Raw genomic sequence first — 21,033 nt, 5'->3', positions numbered from 1 at the left:
ACAGGAAAAGTCCTTGGATCCTTCAGTTTTGATAAATCAAATTTTTGGGTTCAAATATTTTAACTGTTTGGAATAAAACCTTGATTGGCGATTCTCAAGAATTTTTAAAAAAATAAACAATACACATTCCAGAAAATAAAAGCATTCAAGGGAACAATTTTCAAATTCTACTGACAAAGATAGGTCAATCAGTCTATAACCAAGCAGAATATGACTATGATTTATATAACTTTGACAGATAAAAAGAAGTTTGTTCTATTTTGGTGATAGGCAAATATCCTTTAAAATGTTGCTGCCACCATCTCAAAATGACAAAATTAAGAGATTTAATTGCCTCTTACCAGTTCTTTCTTGAAGGTCTTAAGAGATGGAGAAATGGTTTATACAGTGGTTATCATTGTTTTTATTATTTATTATTGTTACTGATGTATGCACTGGACACTTTCTTATTCTTCCTCTATATCAGTTTTGTGAGCTGGTTTTTTGACCTCAGTGCCAAAAAAAAAATCACTTGAAAATAAACAAATTCTGTTTCTCATTTATTCACAGGACGAGTGAACTAGGAGTGATTACAATTTTGCATTACAATAATGCATCAATAGATTGTACAGAGTAGAATAGATTGATTCTCTTAAGGCTCTGACACTTCTTGGCTTTTTTGAGATCAATCAAGGTCAGTTAGGTGCTGCTTGTTCCTATTCTCAGGTCTTGTAGACAGGCTAGCAGGAAATCACAGTTCTTCTGCCAACTGTGACTTCTTACATTTTAACAGAACAACATGTTAATATTTCATCACGCTGTCAAACAATCACAGTGTTTTCTTAATGCAATCAACCTATTTCATTCACAAGCAACAAAAAAAAATCGACGATAATTTGCTATTCCTTCCTATGATTTCCAGCACTTTCTTCCTTTTTTCTCTCATTTACAAAATATATATTTGCAATATATATTAAGAGGGAATCTAGATACTATCAGCTAATATCTAAATTAAAGCTTGGAAGACTAAATCTCTGCTTAGTAATTGATCCAGATTGGATCCTGTAATATCTAAACCAGTGTGCCTGGAGTAATGCAGGCATACTGAATGCCAACAGTTGTGTTGTAGCTGAGCTTCCAATTGTATTTAGAAGTGTAGAAAACCAAAATAAGTATGTTTGGCACTGTCCTGTTTTTTTTTAAAAAATCTACAAGTTTTGAAAACAAATTTGTTTTCTTGCTTTTAGAGGTACAGAAACCTTAGTTTGCTGGTACTCTGTGCTTCAGAATTTTGTGCAATTTATATCATTTGGACAATGAAAGCAAAAACCTACCTTACACAAAGCAAGCCTCTGATTACCGTATATAGTTGAGCATTGACTATTCTGAGCAGGTGCATCTCATTTTTCTTCAAAATAGCTTGGTTGTTGTGATTTCCAAAGCTTCATAAGGTTTTTTTTTTCCAGTGAACATAAATTAGCTGGCTCTGGACTAACATATGAACACATGAATGGATGTAAATTTATATTTTATTCCCAACTGGCCTGATTATAAATATGTACATGAAGACTCTGAATGTGACTATTTACATTCTTTAAAAGCAATTCCAACCTTGTTTTGCATAGGTATTGTTTTATTTACTTAGATCTATTCCTAAATCTTCCTTCCCTGCAGTCGGTATGAAAAGATGTACTCTAAATCAATGATAGATCAAGTAGGATTTAATGGAGAGGCAGTTTAAAATGCAAACGTGAAAATTGTTTAGGAATCCTAAATATTAAATAAATCAACTAGGTCGTCTCTTGTGTTACACCCTTCTCCCCTGTGCTTGCAGCTCCTGAATCCTGCATATCTGAAAGGTCTGCCTCTGTTTTGCAGAAGCAGAGCGTGTGATTTAAGATTTGCCTCCAATTAGCTGTTACTTGCTAGACAAATGAATGATGTTTATCCATATATGTGACTTTGGCTGCTGAGAGTGCAAGGTCAGGGGTGATCTCCCATGAAAGAGAGGGGGAAGCTGCAGTCAGATGCACTGAGTCAGCGTACCAGACGAATCAATATGGCGCATCAACTAGGAAAGACCCATCAATAAATGCTTCTGTACACAAACATCAGTTCATGGCTTGTGGGTCAATTGGGAAGAAAAGATAAAGATGATCTCCAATGTCACGGGGCCATTAACCTTTTATCTTTCAAATGATAGGAAGGGGATGTGAGGCTAAACTCCTTTCAGAGGTAAAACTGGGTTGCATTATGTGAACTGCACAACTAAGCTTTGGGCTCCCCCTCCCCCTAGTAAATTTTCATGTTTTATTTTTCTGTTTCAAATTAACGTTTTCTTTCAAACTAGCCAGTTTATTGCCAAATTAACAGGGGACAATCGTATTAATTTAAAATAGGGGCAGCCAGCTGAATCTGTCCAAATGCTTTGAACTATAAAACCTTATGCTTATTTTGTGCCAGAAATACAGAAGGAAAACACCAAAATAATTAACTGATTTGTGAACCACAATTAAGAAGAACCTATCCTGTAATTCTATCTGGTGCAGCTGAAGTTAACAATTAATGCATGAATATGAATGTATTTAATATGTACAAAATATAAAAATTTCCTGCAAAGACATGTTTGTTTTCATCGTTTCTCATTTAGTTTCTAGTTTCCACATCTCCCTTCTGTTTTGTTTATTTCCTGTATCTTTTATTGTTAAACAAATCATGGCAACCAAAAATAAAATTAATTAACGTGAGACAGTATTTAATGAGTATTTAATAATTATAATTTATATAATGAGATGTGGTAGGGCAGTGGTTAGAATGAAGGATTGCAGGCTAATTCTGCTGACTGCCAACTGCAGTTCGGCAGTTCAAATCTCACCGGCTCAAGGTTGACGCAGCCTTCCATCCTTCCGAGGTGGGTAAAATGAGGACCCACATTGTTGGGGGCAATATGCTGACTCTGTAAACCGCTTAGAGAGGGCTGGAAAGCACTGTGAAGCGGTATATAAGTCTAAGTGCTATTGCTATTGCTATCGAGCATTTTATGAAAGAACATGCACATGGAAATCTGAAATGAACAAAAAAGAGCACAAAATCTATCTAGAAAGACAGTTTAATATGTTTTCACTTAAGCTTTCCCAGCCTGGTGAACTGTGTGTGTGTATGTGTGATGCAAAGTTGTTTACCAATGTACTTCTGCTTACCAATATAAGACCCAGTGCTTATTGAAGTATTCCAAACTGAGTATAGTAATCAAAGGTTGAAGTGCTTCAAACAGTGGACTATGTAAAAGGAGATGGGTAGACAAGAAGTATGAAATATAAATAAATAAAATTATCCGACAAGTAAACCCCAATTTTACTGGGAGATAATGTAGAATAATTTGAATTAAAAGAGTATTACCCATTTTAGATCCCCCAAATACACTATTTTGGGTTCCTTAGAAACTGAAACTGTTAGAACTACATAACTCCCATTTCAGAATGGTGATTCTCAAGATTCAGTCCTCCTCTGTGCTCTTTTATAAAGGAGGTTAATCGCAGAGTATTTCAACAGGGAAAAAAGTCTGTGCAACCTAAGGCGCTCTGAGAAGAAACAGCGTTCTGCTTAATTATGTTAAACATTTCCTTTTTGTAATGATCGAAAAATTGGTTTCAGCATTTAAATCTCATCTCCTCATTTCTCGCCCTCAGCCTCTACATAGGTCTGCCTCTCTTAAGAAGACATTATCTAGTTTTGGCCCTCAGGTAGAAAATATCCTGTGTTACTGATATAAGGCTTGTATCTTGCATGCATGAAAAGAAGCAAGTGTGTGAGATAAGGCAGCTTCCTTTAAAAGTTAGTAACCATAAACAGTAATCAGAAAATGAATGTGCTTTTCATTTCCATAACATTTAGAAGAAAGCAGTCCTCTTTTATGGAAGCTTCTGCTTATTACTACTGACATAACACATTTGTGCACTTAACTAAGCTACAAGAACCATATTTTAGAAGGTTTCCAAACGATCCATGGTTTTTAATTCTTATTGGGGAATATTTCCGTTTATCTTGCTTCTTGTTCTCTAAAGGAGAAAATGCACCAATAGAAGAGAATATGGTATTTTTCAGAGTATAAGACACACCTTTTTCCCTCAAAAAAGAGGCTGAAAATCTGGGTGTATCTTATACACTGAATACAGCATTTTTTGCCTCCTGAAAGCCCCCCCTTCACCAAAATGGCTGTGCATAGCCTTTAGGAGGCTTTCAGACTGCTCCTGGGGGCTGGGGAGGGCAGAAATGAGCAAAAATGGGTCGTTTTTTGCTCGATTCTGCCCCCCCCAACCCCCAGGAGCACTCTATAAGCCTCCTAAAGGCTATGCATGCCCTTTTTTAAAAAATAAAAACGGGCCCATTTTCACGAAAAACAGGCCATTTTTTGCTCGTTTTGCCAAGGAGCACACTACAAGCCTCCTAAAGACGATTCATGCCCTTTTATTTTTAAAAGGGCTGTTTTTGGGAGGTCTGCAGAGGTGAAAAACGTTTTTTAAAAATTTGCCTCTTCAAAATCTTGGTGAGTCTTATACTCCAGTGCGTCTTATACTCCGAAAAATACAGTATATGCAGTTCAGGATTGAACTGTGGAGTTTTTTGTGCTCTCTGAGCTTAATTATTAGTTGCAGATACTTCATTACCCAATTAGGTAACATTATCACTGTGAGTGAGTGTGGGGTTGATATACTTCTTCCATGTACTGTATTCATGCATAACATCATAAAATAAATAATGCAACTGCACAAAGAATCCAAGTCTGTTGGCCAAGATTTTTGGTACACACATCATAAGTAAAATTTGAGACACAGTACGTGCCAAGGTACATATAAAGTCTTCTCTCTTGAGTTTTGCTGGGCATTGGCCTCTATCCAACTGAACATGCAAAATTTCAGCAGGAGGAGATGGCAAGCTAGTACTATGCCTCAGCCGTCTCCATGGGCTTTGTCACGAAGCCACAACCATTTCAGTATCCACAAGTTAACCCAATTTTCTCCAGTGACATTTCTCTAAATATGTTTAATTAGAATTCCAATCAATGCCCTTCCTTCAGCCGCAACAAACTTGGTTACTTAAATAATTTCTCCTTTACTATCTAATTTCCTTCAGCTTTTCACCTGCAATATTCTAGCAAAGCTCCTGAGTCTTTATTCCATTCATTTTCCCAATTCGACAAATGCAAGATCTTTCTAGATTAAACAGCACTAGAGTCCCAGCTGAGAATCCAGTTACCAATTGATTTTGACACTAATCTCTCCATTGAATAAAATCTTTCGTCTTCTGTAAAACAACTTTGCAATAACAGATTCTGGCATCTCCGCTGCAACCGAAGCAGCAAAGAACTAGAATAAAATATATCTTCCCCTGACTCTGCAGATATCACATTGCTGGGCTCAACGTACTGCTTTTCACATATGCTAGTCTTTAACTTACAGGATTTGAGTGAAATGAAACCCAATATCTCTGGAGGGAAGAAAATTATAGAAAACTGCGTCATATTCTTTCAGCAACATAAATGCCACTAGAACACATGCTGAGACTAGGAAAAGGCCAGCTATCCTATTTTCAAATGGAGAGATTTTTGAAGATAGAATTTCTTGACAGATCAATACTGCTTGAGTTTCACGTACCCTTATACTAGACCTTTACTGCAAATAGCAAAAACAGTAGGACTATATAGCCGTACTACAGGGATGGCAAACCTTTTCGGCACCAGGTGACCAAACGTGAACAAGCATGCGCCTGTGCGCTGGAGCCCCGGAAACCTGAAGACCAGTTGGCCGGTATGCACCTGGTCTTCTCATTTACAGCGCATGCATGTGCGCTGGCCAGCTGGTCTTCGCACGAGCCATAGCCCCAGAAACCCAAAGATCAGCTAGCATGTGGTCACCTGGTCTTCTGGTTTCTGGTGCTTGCAGGCGCACTGACCAGCTGATCTTCGCACATGCCAGAGCCCCAGAAACCCAAAAACCAGCTGGCTAGTGCGCATGCCAGCTGATCTTTGCACATGCTGGAGTGCCAGAAACCCGAAGACTAGGTGTCCGGTGCATGCATGCGCACCGGCTAGCTGATCTTTGGGTTTCTGGGGCTCCGCATGCACCAAGATCAGCTGGCCGGTGTGCATGCACATGCCACAAACCAGAAGAATTCTGTGTCCCACCTCTGGCACATGTGCCATAGGTTCACCATCACGGCCCTACCATCTTCCTTATGAGTTCAACATTATGCATCTATTAATGCTTATCAGAACTGGCATTTCAATATTCTTTTTATACTGAAGTGTACCTCTGAACTTAGGGGTACATTTCTTGGCTATCTTGACTAACTAGTGGAATGCACCTATCTATCTGTAATTCATATTATTTTGTATTACAAAGATGATCTCAGTAATTTCAGTACTTTGTTTCTTGTTTGTCACTGAAATGTATCCCTTCAATAATAAAAGACGTGCTTGCCAGGAAGACCTGCAGTATCTGATCTTGCCTGTATTTGAAAAAATAAAATAAAATTCACAGGACAAAGCAGTTCCTTGGCCCTCAGATAAGAAGACCCGGAGTTTATCCATCTGCACTTCTCTGAAAATCATTCTCTCCATGTGCTTGTCAAATCTAACACTGCTGAGCATGCTTGTTTCAATGCTGTGTCATCCTTTGGAAAAAGCCAGACATAATTATAGCAATGTAAGTACAGATTGTTTTCACATCATTATGTTTTCATCTTTGCAGGCATAGATCATTTCAGTGCAGTGACAGTACACAGGAAGAACAGCAAGGGCACCAATACCCTGCACACTACTGGAAAAATAAGGGATATTATATCCAAGGTCGTTCCCCCTGCACAATTATGGTGTCTACTGAACAGAAAGCTGCTACTGAATGCTTCGGTCAAACTGACACCTCTACAAAAGGAGGGCTGTGTCACAAGGGACATTTATGCCAATTTAGCATGATACAAGGCAGCCCAATTCTTGCATCCTCCTCCTTGTGCAGTCAAGGTGATTTTTCCCCTCCCCCAATGTGTCTGAGTTGCAGATTAAATTTCCATTTTGCAATTTGTAGTGCTGCATCATCATTTATATTAAAAAGGGGAAAACCTTTTTTTATATCCATTTTAAAACTCTAAACTTTTCTTTAAAAATATTTAGCAAGAGGGAAAGGCAGAAGGAAAATGCCCCCTTTATCCTGTGCCCTTTCTCAGTTACTATGGGGAATGAAAGGACCAGGGTGCCCCCCCCCCCCCACAATGAAAAGAACCCCTGAACAACTTTGTGCAGTGCACAGCTCCATTTCGGTGCCTTTTACTGCTCAGTTTGGTGCCATTTCCATCAAAGATTTGGAAAAGTTTCTTCTTCTTTCCTTATGCTATAATTTTGACTCTGAGAAGGGTTTGCTGTTCTTTCTGACCTTTAAAATGATACATTTCAATGAGATCTTAGGCGTAAATCGTTATCCCATTCATAAAAATCTCCATCCGAAAATGAAGTTCTCTGGTGGATTTCAGAGCAATTTTAGTGAATGATTCTTCCAGTCACTTCCTAGTCCATTTCACAATCCCTGCCGGTAAAAAAAAAACTGTTGGGCTTGATTGTCTCTATTTATATGAACACAATGTGCTACACACATTGAGCTAAGAGGCTTTATCTTGCCTCTCAGCTCAAGTGGGCCATTGCTATCTCTCTGCACAATTCATATAGATAGTAATAGCAATACATTTAGACTTATATACCACTTCATAGTGCTTTTACAGCCCTCTCTAAGCGATTTACAGAGTCAGCATATTGCTCCCAACAATCTGGGTCCTCATTTTACCCACCTAGGAAGGAGGGAAGGCTGAGTCAACCTTGAGCCGGTGAGATTTGAACTGCTGAATTGCAGCTGGAAGTCAACTGAAGTAGCCCGCAGTACTGCACTCTAACCACTCTGCCACCTCGGCTCTTCTAGATATTTCACCCCCGCAACCTACAACCATTATTATAGCTCTCATGAAAAGCCCCCGTTTGCAAAACTACGGGGACATGACACCAAGAGAACTTCCAATAAGGGCTGAGGTCTATACAACTTATTACCCCAGGGTTTTTATTATAACCAATGTCTATACACAAACTGCATGTACTGAAAATACCCCAAATTGATAAAATGAAGACTAATAGTTTAATTTTCCCTTTTTGATATAAAATAGGGACATTTTAAAAAAATTACTGGGAGCTGGTATAGCTGAAGGGTGGGGCAATGACCTAAGTCTTCTCCTGGGTTGGAGGCAGCCTTGACTGGTTAATGATTTACTCTGCTTTTTCTCATCATTCTGAGCTCAGCAAGAGAGGACTCCAAAATACTTTGAGAGGGTGAGACTGGGAACAGGGCCATCTGGAAATGGCAGAATATTAATATCTAATGACTTTAGCTTTCTTGGTAACTTTCTTTAAAGCAAAGATGTTGGAAGGGGAGATCTGGATGTTCTCTGGTTAGAGGAGATGAAATCCTCATATTATGTCCCTCTCCCTACAAATAAACAACTCCATTTGGTTTTAGGGAAGATTATAGTACACAAAATAGGAGACCATTGTGACTGTTGGCAATAATGGTTTATCTGAAATGTTTATCTTATGGGCGCCATAGCTCCCAAAGTACTTTGGGTGCTATAGCACCTGTAGGATAAATGAAAGAAAAAGCTAATATGAAACATTTATATGGGTGAAATCTTGTTTATGATTGTGAAATCTCACCAGAATTCACTCTTTTAAAATAGCTTTATAGTATCTCAGGGGCAAGGTATCCAAAATTGACAATCTTATGAGATTGGTTTAAAACAGACCCACTTTACCTAAAAGATCAATAAGCACTTTAAAGTACTGTCAATGCCTATATACCAACTCTCATGAGTCCAGATAAAGACAAGGAAAGTTTCTACAAGGACCTGGATTATTCGAACAACTCATCAGTAACAAACTCATCTTTCTGGAAGATTTCAATGCCAGAATGGGGACAAACAGGGACAACTGAGACAGAGTTCTTGGGAAACGCAGAGTAGGCAAACTGAATAGCATCGTTTGCTGGTTCTGAGCAAATATGTCAAGCACAACCTGTGCATTGTAAACATGATGTTCAAAAAGTAGACAACTACCTCAATGGGCTCCAGGTCCAAACACTGGCAACCTGCTTAACTATATCATAATATGACAACAGCATGATATTAACATGCGAGGTGCTAAGTGGTGGACTGACCACAAGCTGGTCTGGTTGGTCTGCAAGCTAAACATAGTCCCTCTACATATTAAACAACCAAGAAAGTCATTCAACACCAGAAGATTATAAGACCAGATCAAGCCCAATGTTTCCAAGATGTACTTAATGAAAAACTCTCCAGCAATTTACTGCTTGTAGGAACCTGCTCTGAAAAATGGACACAGTTTAAAGATATCGTATAGACCAATGTTTCCGGGTTGGTGGCCCAGTGCAGGGGGAGGGGGGAAAGAAGGGATGCTTTTGTGCAAGGGGCAGGTATGTATTGTACATGCACGCGCACAGCTTCATTTGTTTGAGTGGCAGGCATGTGTATCCATTGCTCACACAAGTGGCAGTGCGCACATGCTCCAACCCAACACTAATGCATCCCAGTTGTGAATAGGCCACAACCCATAACTTGGGACCCTAAATATAGACCGCAACAACTGTACTTGGACTGAAACCCCAGGCACATGAAGACTAGTTTGATGAAACACGAGACGATTTCAGTAGCCTTTCAGGCCAAGAACAAGGCTTATGCAGACTGGCAGAACAATCCATCATCTGTTTCAAAAAAGACAACTTTAAATATCTGCAGTCCAAAGTACAGATAAAACTGCAAGAAATGCAGGACAAGATGGCAAAGAAAGCTGAGCAGGTAGAATTGTATGCATGCCACCTGAAAGTTTGTCAATATCATGAAGTCAGTGTATGGTCTTTCTAAATCACAATGCTTCCCCCCTTGCTGTCATGTTCCAACATTAGGAAGGTCTGAGAAACCACTGGGCTGGACATTTTTCTAATCTACTCAGTGGGTTCTCCAGAGTTGATTCTGATGTTTTACAGCAGATTTCTCGGCTGCCAGTCTTAGATACTCTAGACTTGCCTCCTTCTATTGATGAGATCAAGGAAGTGATCTTATAGGTGAACTCAAAGCAACAGGGCAGAATGGAGTTCCTGCTGAGATCTACAAAGCATCAGACCAAAATGCCTTACAGGTGTTCCAAGACATCCAAGAGATATTTTCCCCATTAATGATCTACAAGATTACCCATGAGCCACTGTCACACAAAATACTCTTGCGGAAAACTTCATCCCATCTTCCTAATCGTCCATACATTCATGGACAAACAAAGGCTAATTTCAGAGTCAGAAAGTATTCTTTTTATAGAAAAATACATCTATGCATCTTTGGGTAGGTCTTAGAGGATTCTTGTCTAAATCCCTGAGCCACAGTCACAGCCTCAGCAGATGATACTACACTTAGATAATTCAGAGGTTTATTAGTATAAAGCCCTTATATCTAAGCTCTTAGTTGTGGTGTAAATTAGCATTATGTTGAAGAAAATCACTGTCTCAATTTTAGACTGAAAAGAAATTCCCCACCTTCAGCTCTGAAAAGTTCGTAGATTTTGAGCAAGAATTTCTAAAAGACTGCTATACTGTATATTCAGAATAAAAGAGTGCTGAAGACTCAACAAGAACTGAACTCCTGGTTTTCATCAATTCTGCAAGGGCAGAAGCCAGAATAAATTCTTCAGGTTGTCTGGTTACAGGTTGCTGAAAGAAATTCTCACACTAAACAGCCCAGCAGATTTCTCCTCCTCAACTTAACTACCCCCCACCCTTCCAAAACCCAAGTCTTATGGAATTTGCAACTTACCTGACAAGGATCAGCAGCTCAGTCCGGAACACATGCTATTGAGAATAACAGGGGATGAAGGAGGGATGCCTGGGTTTTGATTAGCAAAAGGTTTCCTTAATGTATCCAGCTCAGTGGGCTTCAGTAAAGTTCCCACAATCAGTGTTGGAGCAGACTCTTGCCTTGAAACAGCAGTAATGTCTTGAGGACCCTGGAGACAGAAGAGGAATGATGTTTCAGTATCGCTGAGGCTGTTACACTACAGACATAGCTTATGATGCATAAAGAATTTGTTCCTTTTTCCCCCTCTCTCTTGCATATCTGGAAATTGGGAGCTCCCTTGTGTTGGCAGGCATCAGAGAGTTGGATTGGCCAGCTGTCCAGAAAGGCTGTTTCCTTTTCTAATCACAATCTGTAACCCCAGTCAATGGAACGGAGAGGGACCCCATCCTGGAAAAACATCCCCAAGAAACAGTCAGTCTGCTCTGTCATTTTAGCTTGCTTTTTGTCAAAGGCAACCACTATCTGTTCTCTCTTTGCATTTTACGTATCATGCTCAGCTGAAATGTGTAGGTCAGAATAGTCAAAATGCAAGTTAAAACAAATACATGGATGTAAACACTCAACTGCCCAATTCTTGCTGCTCTTCTGTCCAGTTTGATTCAGTTTTTTAAGTTATTTTTGCAGAAAGGGTTATGGCAAGCAAGTATGGAAGAATGGATGTAGATGAGACTTGATACGCAGAGTCATGGGGCCTGAGGATGATGAAATATCACAGTTACACATCCATCATTATGCCAAAAAACTGGAAGATACTAATTTTGATCTGCATGATTCTGAATCATCAGAGGAAAAAACAATGATACCGATACCCCGTCTCAACCCTAGAAATAAGATCCACCTGGGTTTCTGATCTCCATTTTGCAGGAAATATGATTCATTACTTTAAAACCAAGATGGAAAGGAAGGGATTCACCACATGGTAATGATTCAGTCTGCTGCCTCTTAGAAAATGCAGGACCCTTCCCTAGTGTAGAGCAGATGTAATTTCATCGTTGTTTCTTTTCAATTAAGTATCTCTGACTACTGAAGAAGTGGATGCTTAAATTAATATTTGTGCCAAATAATTCTAGCCATAAAGAATCAGGCATTTTATGGAAATTGTGACCTCAACCCATCAGTGAACACATTGCAGCTTGCTCTTGAAGTCAATTATCCCAACAAAAATGAGAGGAAAGCTGTAAGCCCTCGTGATCTAAAAGAGCCCAAATTTGCACATTCCACTGGCAGACACACTTACTAAGTATACATCAATGCCCACCACACGTTTCCAGCCCTTTATGTTCCTGAATATTTGCAAATTTATTTTTCGCCTCCCTGTTCTGAATGTGAATGAATGGTAGTGCAGATATACTACCACCATCTAAAAGTGCAAGCTTCTGAGCATCACAAAGACCTTCAATAGACTGCATTAAAGCTAAATCAGACTAAGGCCCATATTCAGTAGTAGAATGATGGTTTGAATCTACAAAGTCTCAGACTCAAGCTTTTATAGGGAGGATTGAAAAACACCAAACAGCTATTGCTGGCATGGGTAGGATATATATATCCTAACACACATGACCCAGACCAGTTTTTAGGTTTCTGTCTGGATGGTCTCTTGTGGCAAGCTGGGGGACAGAGAATGGAAGTAGTGATCTTCCTCCCATATTTGGGCATACCGGGGGTTGTAAAATCTAAATAGATACCTTTCACTCTGGCTGGCTGATAAGGAGTCGAGCTCTGTGGCTCAATGGTTAACACATCTGCCTTAGAGGCAATACAGCACAGGCTCGATTCCCAGTAAGGGTATGGCTAGCTGATGAGAGCTAAATAGCTTGAAATAGATCTATACTAGTCTCCCTTTATTTATTTATCAGCACAAATATTACATACATACATACATACATACATACATACATACATACATACATACATACATACATAAAACCAAAATAGTATTTTGCCCAAAATAGTATTTTGCCCAGACACTTGCTTCATCTGGAATATTGTTTATAATTTTCTTCTTAGCATAACATTTAAACTTACTCTGATTTTTCTTACTGGTCATCAGCAAAAATGATGAAAAAGAGAAACAAGAACAGGGAATAGTAAAACTCAAGAGCACATCCGTTATTTCTCTTTTACAATATTCTGAAGGACATGAATTAAAGCAAATGTTTCTAGGGGATTAGGGGCAGGTAGCTCCCAGATAAATACCACTATAAAGGCTGCTTTGGAAAAGTTTTTCCTCCCTCGGCCTATGGAGAGGGGGCAGACAATCTCCAGGACCTTTTGGTCAGGGATGGGCAACTGTGGCCCTTTTAACAATCTGTGGATTTCAACTCCCAGAATTCCTGAGCTAGCAAGTCCACAAGTCATAAAGGGGCCATAGTTGTCGTCCTGTTTTAGTTGATAATCCCCTGCACATTTCGTGCTTTACGCACATTCCCAGTTCATTTTACAGTGCATGGTGTATCTGCAAAGCACTAAGCAAACGTTAATTAGACCGCAGCATTAGTGTATACACACCCTTCCCAGAATTGCAGCAATTTGATATTTGCTTGGCACTGCCCTCTCTATGCGTACACAGCTAAGCATTAGCTAATTTTTCTTCCACATCATCACAAAGAGTAGCAAATAATATTGGAATTGTCAGAAAGTATTGCTCAGCTCAAGGGAGGTTTTGGCATGCAAAATGTTTTATGTTGCCAGTTAATTAGGTTGAGAAATTTAAACCCCATCCCTAAAGGCACGTCAAGCCATTGTCCTACTGCTGTTAATAAACCTACATAGTTGTGTCCAGGGGGCAAGATCAACTTGTGAGTGCCTTTCTTTTTTTATGGTTGGATATATGGCTGGCTTACAATTTTTCACAGCTTGTCAGTAATCTTAATTGAAAGATAACACTTAAACCATGGTTCATTTAACTATGTTTTATTGGATAAGTCAAAATCCTTATTTAAAAGCTATAAACTACGATTTGAAATCCAAAATAGCTGGGTCCAAAGAACGTGTTGAATCCAAAACAAAAAAACCAATTATATTATGGTTGGTTTATTATATATGGCTTTGGATCACCATACTTTATAACTTTAATTTTTCCTCCCTCCGTATCAATTTTATACATGCTCCAAAGTCTAAAGAGCAGGTTACACCATTAAGATGAAGCAGAAATTGATTTATAGTTTGAATTCTATTCCTTTGGTATCACACTTGAAATCTTTTGCGTACAGAACAAAAACAAAGCAATAGTACACCTACGTTTTCCAAAGAAATACTGTTGCGGCATCCCCATGGTCATGTGATCAAAATTTGGGTGCTTGGCAACTGGCACCATCCTGGGGTCATGTGATCACTATTTGTAACCTTGCCAGCTGGCTTCCTACAAGCAAATCAGTGCAGGAAGCCAAACTCGCTTAATGATCGCATGATTCACTTAACAAGCACAATGATTCACTTAACAACTTTGGCAAAAAAAAAGATCATAAAATGGAACACAACTCACTTAATAACTGCATGGAAAATGTTGGGCTTAAATGATCAATGTTCAAATGATTTTTAGCTAGCCATTATTAAGCCTTATTAATAGTATGGAACTTCCTGTATCTGTTTCATTTGCCCAGTTCCACAAGTGAAAAGGAAAACTAGTTGTTCAGTTTAATTGGACTGGAAAGAAGTGACAAGCTTTCTTCATCTTGGTGCATTGGACCTAGTCTAAATTGGGTCACTCTGTACTTACAATTCATCACAAAAACAATCACAACCACAGGATCTCTGCTGCTTCCTTGGGTCACTCAACCCCTGCTATGTTGAAGGTGGTGTGGCTCTTTCTAGTTGTTGCCAGAGACCGAAAGTTGCAATTTGATTGATCATCTGCACCATGTCCCCCAGTTTGCTTTCTTTCCCCCATGAGTAGTATTAAATAAAACTACTGTTAGTTGGAAAAAGAGCTACCAGACTCTGGGCTATAAACTTAGTACCAGAAGGTATCTGGTAGCTTCTTTTCCAACTAACACATTTTATTAAAACAAAATAAGCTTTCATGAGCTCACTTCAGAGGTGGGTTCTTACTGGTTCAGACCGGTTCAGCCGAATAGGTAGTAACTTGGCAGCCTGGGTCGCTGGAACCGGTAGTGCCCTCAAATTGGTTCTCCTACGGCAGCACCATCTTGTTTTTCGGTTCTGCGCATGCGCAGAATGATTTTCATTGCAAATTTTTTTTCCAGTTTTTAAGGTTTTATGCATGCGCAGACCTTTTTATTTGCAAATGTGCACGGGTGCAGAGCGTGCGTTTGGCATGTGTGCGAGTGAAGCGAAAGTGCACACACAAAATGTATGTGTGCACCGAACCAGCAGTAATGCCATCAGTAACCCACCCCTGTCTCACTTCATCAGGTGCATAGAGTAGTTAGGTGATGTAGGATTTAAACTGGAAATGTGGGAGGGAAGGAAGAGAAGACAGGCTGGTTATACAGATGCAAGTTACAGTGAGAGACAGACTGCAGATAGTCCGTGACTTACAACAGCTCGTATAGTGACTGTTCAAAGTTACAACAACACTGGTAAAAGTGCCTAATGATCATTTTCCACACTTACAACCATTGTAGCATCCCCATGATCATGTGATCAAAGTTCAGACGCTAGGCAACTGGTTCATATTTATGACCATTGTAAGTATCCCATTGTCATATGATCCCTTTTTGGACCTTCTGACAAGCAAAGCCAATGGACAAACCAGATTCATTTAACAACTAGGCTACTAACTTAACAACTGCAATGATTTACTGAACAACTGTGGCAAGAAAGGTTGTAAAACGGGGCAAAACCGACTTAACAAATGCCTCACTTAATGACATATATTTGGGGCTCAACTGGGGTCATAAGTCGAGGACTACCAGTGTAAGTACCTTATCAATTAACAACTGTAATATCTTAAAAACTCACTGCATTTGTTGCAGCCTACTTAGATAATTTGAAACCTTCCAATACATTCTGTTTCCCAAAGTAATCACTTTGAGGTCTTCCGTAGGGTACTCTAAAAGTTGAAATGCCCTGACATTACTTTGCCCTTGTTTATGGTGATATATGAAGGCACCTGCTGTCTCCATCCTAAATGTTCTCTTGAAAGATTGCAGAACTTATCTTGTTGCAATTTTTCCATAGTGAGATGCTCAGACCAAACCATCTCTCACTCCAGTCATTCTCAGATGGGTTTTGCTTCCATTCATTGCTTATTTTAAGGACTAATATGTATCCATAAAGTAAACTCTCACTATTGAATCCATTCTGGATTTCAATATTCACAAATGTGGTTATTTATTTCTCTATTAAATTATCTCAGAGCGGCCTTCTCCTCCATCCTATTACCACTCAAACGTTTTTGAGTATAACCCCAGATTTTCCATTCAGGCTGACTCTTGTTCTAAAGACAAAACTCAATTTAACGGGAAAGAAGTTTCAAGGGCAGAGGGTACTTCCACTTCATTTTAACCGACAATGTTTCAAAAGCTATTTGAAGCCAATTTGCTGTCCTCTTCATTTCCCCCAGCTCTGAAATGATGCTGTGAAGGGGAGCTATTAAGCTTCAAACCATCGTTCTTTTTATGATATTGAGAAGGCATTATGAAATAAGTCTGAGCGATGGAATGTGTGGGAGTTCTTGTGCCCAAGCTCTGCAGAAATCTTCACTGTTTACTTTGATTTTTCCCAGCTTGGTAAGTGCTGGTTATAAAGTTACAATGAATTTGGGGACTGAAAGGCTTTCCCTTCAGTTCTCTCTTTGCACGTTGATTTGGCACTTCTTTATTAAGCTACAGATCACCACTGCAACTGAGGAAATAAACTCTGACTTAAACACAATTAAAACAATGATCCTGGCAGATTATAAATCCAGCTAGCCATCCACTGAACTGAATCTTTTATGGAAGTGGAACTTTCTTTGTTTTTAAAAAAAGATTTAATTAGTAATTAGTAATGAATTTGAAAACAATTTAAAGCCATGTAAAAAGCACTCAGCGCCCCAAATGCTAATTAGCAAGAGGCAAAAAAACTCCCTTCAGGCTCTTCTTAAATATCAGGCCAATCAAACCACACATACGTCAAGCAAAGAATTCCAGAAATTTGGCTAAAAAGATATTCTGGCCAATGTGTCTCCTGACACATTTCTTATTGTTTCATTTTACTTGTGCGTAGAAAGGTCTATGAATACTTTCTGCTCTTAAAACTCTTTTAAGATAAACACAATTAGCAGATGACAATTTTGAGGTGTACCAGAACCAGGCAGAACAAACAAAAGGGGGGGGGAATAGAGCAGAGATCTAAACTTACTCTTTGACATGAGGGACGAAAGAGGGGGATTTGCAGAGAGCCATAATGAAGCATGAAGGCAGAAAGTGTGACATTTCCACATAAAGGATAGGAATGATAATTCTGTGTTGCTTATGGGAGAAGCAGGCACAGGGCAGTGGTGGGATACGACCGGTGCGCCCCGATACAGGCGTACCGGTGCCTGCTGGGAGCACCAGGTACAGTTCCGGTACGGTGCTCTGGCGGGCCCACCCGCCTGCTCTCCTTACCTGTATTTGAGCTGATCAGGGCTTTCGTGCATGCACACAGAGTGTACGGCACCTGTGCGATGCTCCGCCAAGTAGCTGGAGCATTGTGGGCGGTAAGTACGCAGCGTACCGGTTGCAACAGGATCCGGAACCCATCACTGGCACAAGAATGCCTACTGTCTGCCTTTCTATGTGAATGACTTAATGTATGGGTTGATTGACATGCTTCTATGAATCTATCTTGTGATTCCTGGCTTTACCCTTTAAACTTTGGGACAGGCAGACTTTAAACAATTTAATACCTTGTCCGGACAGGTTTGCTGCTGCTGCTATCAAAATGAGAAGCAAAATCCTCAGATTTCACATCTAAAAATGGAAGAGCAGGGATATTAAAACATTAGCATAAGTAAGTCAACAACATAACATCTTTAATAAGCCATGAGTATTATTTTAAGTACATTATTTAAAAATATATTATTTATTATTTTAAAAAATGTTTAAAAGTATTATCATTATTAAGTATTATTGTTAAAATGTTAAACGCTTACAGTAAAAAAAATGAACTCTACAAATAAAGGAAAGATGATGAAATATAGAGATGAGTTCTACTTTAACTATGTGCATAAACTTAGGAAAGACCAAATTTTCTCTAAAAAAACAGATTCCATCATTACAACTAACCTAGAGGTGGTATTCAGCAGGTTCTGACCAGTTCTGGAGAACCGGTAGCGGAAATTTTGAAAGTTCAGAGAAATGGTAAATACCACCTCTGACTGGCCCCGCCCCCATCTATTCTCTGCCTCCCGAGTCCCAGCTGATCGGGAGGGAATGGGGATTTTGCAATAACCTTCCCCTGCCACACCCACCAAGCCACACCATGCCCACCAAGCCACGCCCACAAAACTGGTAGTAAAAATTTTTTGTATCCCATCACTGAACTAACCATAAAAATAGCATCCAAGAATCCAAGGTGTGATCCAAGATAGGTCAAGCATTCTACAATGGAACATAAACAAGTAACTTAAGCATTCCAATCATTTATTTCAGTTGGAAAAATGTCTTGGAATTGTGAAAATATTCAACAACTCTAAGTGTTAGGACTCTGTACAGCTTCTCTACTACCTGGACTGAAGAACTGTCTAGACAGATGTTTTCCTGTGAAATTATAGGAAATTATTTGAAGCTCTGGACTGCATAAATTTAAAGCCATGTTATTCAAAGATAACAGTTTTCTATATCCTGTACCAGCATGTTCTTCCTGGCAAAGGGTTTTAATATAGCAGCTGCATCAATTTATCACTCAAAACCAATAAACCATCTACTGTAGGTACTAAGCCAATCCCTTGACATTCAAGTTGCTGTTCAGGATCTAGCAGACTAAAAGGCATAAATCAGAGTCCAGTCAATATCTGCAAAAGAAAACTTTCTCTCAAAGTGGAGGGACACCTAGCCAGCTATTTTTTTAAATTGATTATAGGTTTATCATTTCACCAATGGATATGCTGATAAGGAATATGATGTATAGGCAAAGTCTGGAAGACACAGTTAACCCAATTATAAAGATTCTCCTAATTAACTATAACAGTTTGCTATTCAAAAGTACAATTGTATGCATTTATATCTCATATTTCTCCTCAAAATAGAAATTGGCATTGATGCTTCGGGTCAAATTTATCCCCACAATAGTCTCTTGATGTAGGCTATGATGAAAAGCAGAATTGGCTCAAAGACAACAAATAAGCCTTAAGATTATATAGACCTTTCAGCATGGATCTCCCTAGTCCTAATCTAATAGTTACTCTGACACTTATTTCAGTTAATAAAATGAAAAGAAATAATTGAAAGCTATACGACTATCAAAATTCCAAAATAATGAAAAGTCTCCTAATTTTAAGGTAGTTCATTCGTAAGTAAATATATATGGAATAACTGTCTTGGTTCTCAAAAAAAAAATCTACTGAGGCTAGGAGACAAATTTTTGGGGAAAAGCACTCCCAAGACCAAAGCATCATTTTTAGACATGATAGTTTCAAAACTGATTCTAAGCACATTTTAAACATTCCTGTTTATAAGAATGGGAAAAAGCGGCTGGAATTTTTTAAAAAATCCTGTTATTTTTGCAATAAATATTCACAGCCAAGTTCTTTTGTTCAGGATGTTTGTTCTTGCAAAGCCTAGCAGAAATACATCTGTTACAATAATATTTTTCATATGCTTCCCCACAGCCCAGTTCTTATATTGTTAATATTATACCTGAGGCTTTGCAATTTCTTCCTCAGAGACCAATACCTAGAACCCAAATTTAGTAGGCTATCAACAATTTCCCAGAAATATTGATAGGGACTGAGAACAATAGAAACTGAAAGAACAGACAGGCTTGAGACACTACAAGCAGAATGAAAAGCATCTCCAGCCTTCCTAAGCAGGGTTTTCTATGGTATATCATTAAAACCCTCTGCTAATATTAATGGCTGTACAGAATCCAGGCAATGTTCTCCCAAATCTGCACAACTGTAGTTCTTTCTATTAGCAGGAGTTCTTTCTATTATCACTGTAGCATGAAAATAATGATCCCTATTAGCATTTTCTATTAAATATCTTGTCACGGCACCATTTTTTAACTCGTTCATGGTTTTATCATGTACCAAATCCAATGGAGGCACAGAGCAAGAACTCCTATTACAGTAATATTTGGTTTGCGAGGCTCGATCAAACCCCCCTTTTTTTATTTATTTAGGTAGTAAGTTTAAGTCATGTAGTGTATTCCAATTGCTTTTAGTGGTAGGAGATTGCAACTTCATGACTGTAGCTCACAAACAGGGCAGGTCCAGCCTCTAAGCCAGTGTTTCTCAACCTTGGAGACATTACGTCCTGTGGACTTCAACTTCCAGAATTCTAGGGGATTTGGGGAGTTGAAGTCCACAGGACTTAAAGTCGCCGAGGTTGAGAAACACTGCTCTAAGCATTCAAGAAACAGGATGTGCAACATCAGCAATGTATCGCATTTGCCTGTGGATCTGCTTTCTCATTTATAGCTTCAAATGCTCTTTCTTTCTTTCTTTCTTTCTTTCTTTCTTTCTTTCTTTCTTTCTTTCTTTCTTTTTCTTTCTTTCCTGCCTTTCCTCCAGTCCCCCTCCCCCGTTGGCCTTTAGTGATGGTGACACTGCAGCTTTCAACCTGTTCAAGAGATGGTCTCTTGGTTGCTTTTGCTAACTCATGAAAGGATTACTTATAATTTGTAGCTTCGTTCCAGGGAGGCTGGCACTGTCCCCAGGTATCCTCACATCATTCTTCCTAATGTAACAGCAGCAATATTGAGCCAGCATTCGGTTTCAGGCTTAAAGTGTTGCATTTTTAAAGCACTACATCATTTTTAATGATTATTATAATGTATGGCAACTAAATCTTGCTTTAACCTTGGTAATGGGAAAAGCAGCTTCTGGGTTTAGGGCAGGTGCGATGAACAAGAACATGCAGCTATAACATTGCTGTGATACGTGACTCAATAGAACGGCGACGGCCAGGGACTTCAGAAGATGATGAGGTTAATTCCATTTTCTTCTATCCTTTC

General features: G+C 39.1%; 1 protein-coding gene across 8 annotated transcripts in view; it reads right to left on the bottom strand.

The window, feature by feature from the left end:
* Positions 1-21,033, bottom strand: part of TMEM63C (transmembrane protein 63C) — a 77,542-nt gene that overhangs the window by 48,436 nt on the left and 8,073 nt on the right. For 5 of the 8 annotated variants that reach the window (XM_087724664.1, XM_087724681.1, XM_014065227.2 and 2 more), the window contains one exon: positions 10,888-11,077. The gene's annotated coding sequence lies outside the window, so the exon portion shown is untranslated. Of the gene's footprint in view, positions 1-1,313; positions 1,471-10,887; positions 11,078-17,764; positions 17,829-21,033 lie in introns of all 8 variants that reach the window. The other 3 variants (XM_087724658.1, XM_087724673.1, XM_087724688.1) reach the window with 2 other exon arrangements.

Source organism: Thamnophis sirtalis, unplaced genomic scaffold (assembly GCF_051295495.1).
Source record: "Thamnophis sirtalis isolate CommonGarterSnake01/CBP01778 unplaced genomic scaffold, rThaSir2_p1.2 scaffold_1, whole genome shotgun sequence".
Classification (NCBI taxonomy): domain Eukaryota; kingdom Metazoa; phylum Chordata; class Lepidosauria; order Squamata; family Natricidae; genus Thamnophis; species Thamnophis sirtalis.
The sequence above is the reverse complement of the archived record's forward strand: the minus strand, read 5'-3'. Positions and strand labels throughout refer to the sequence as shown.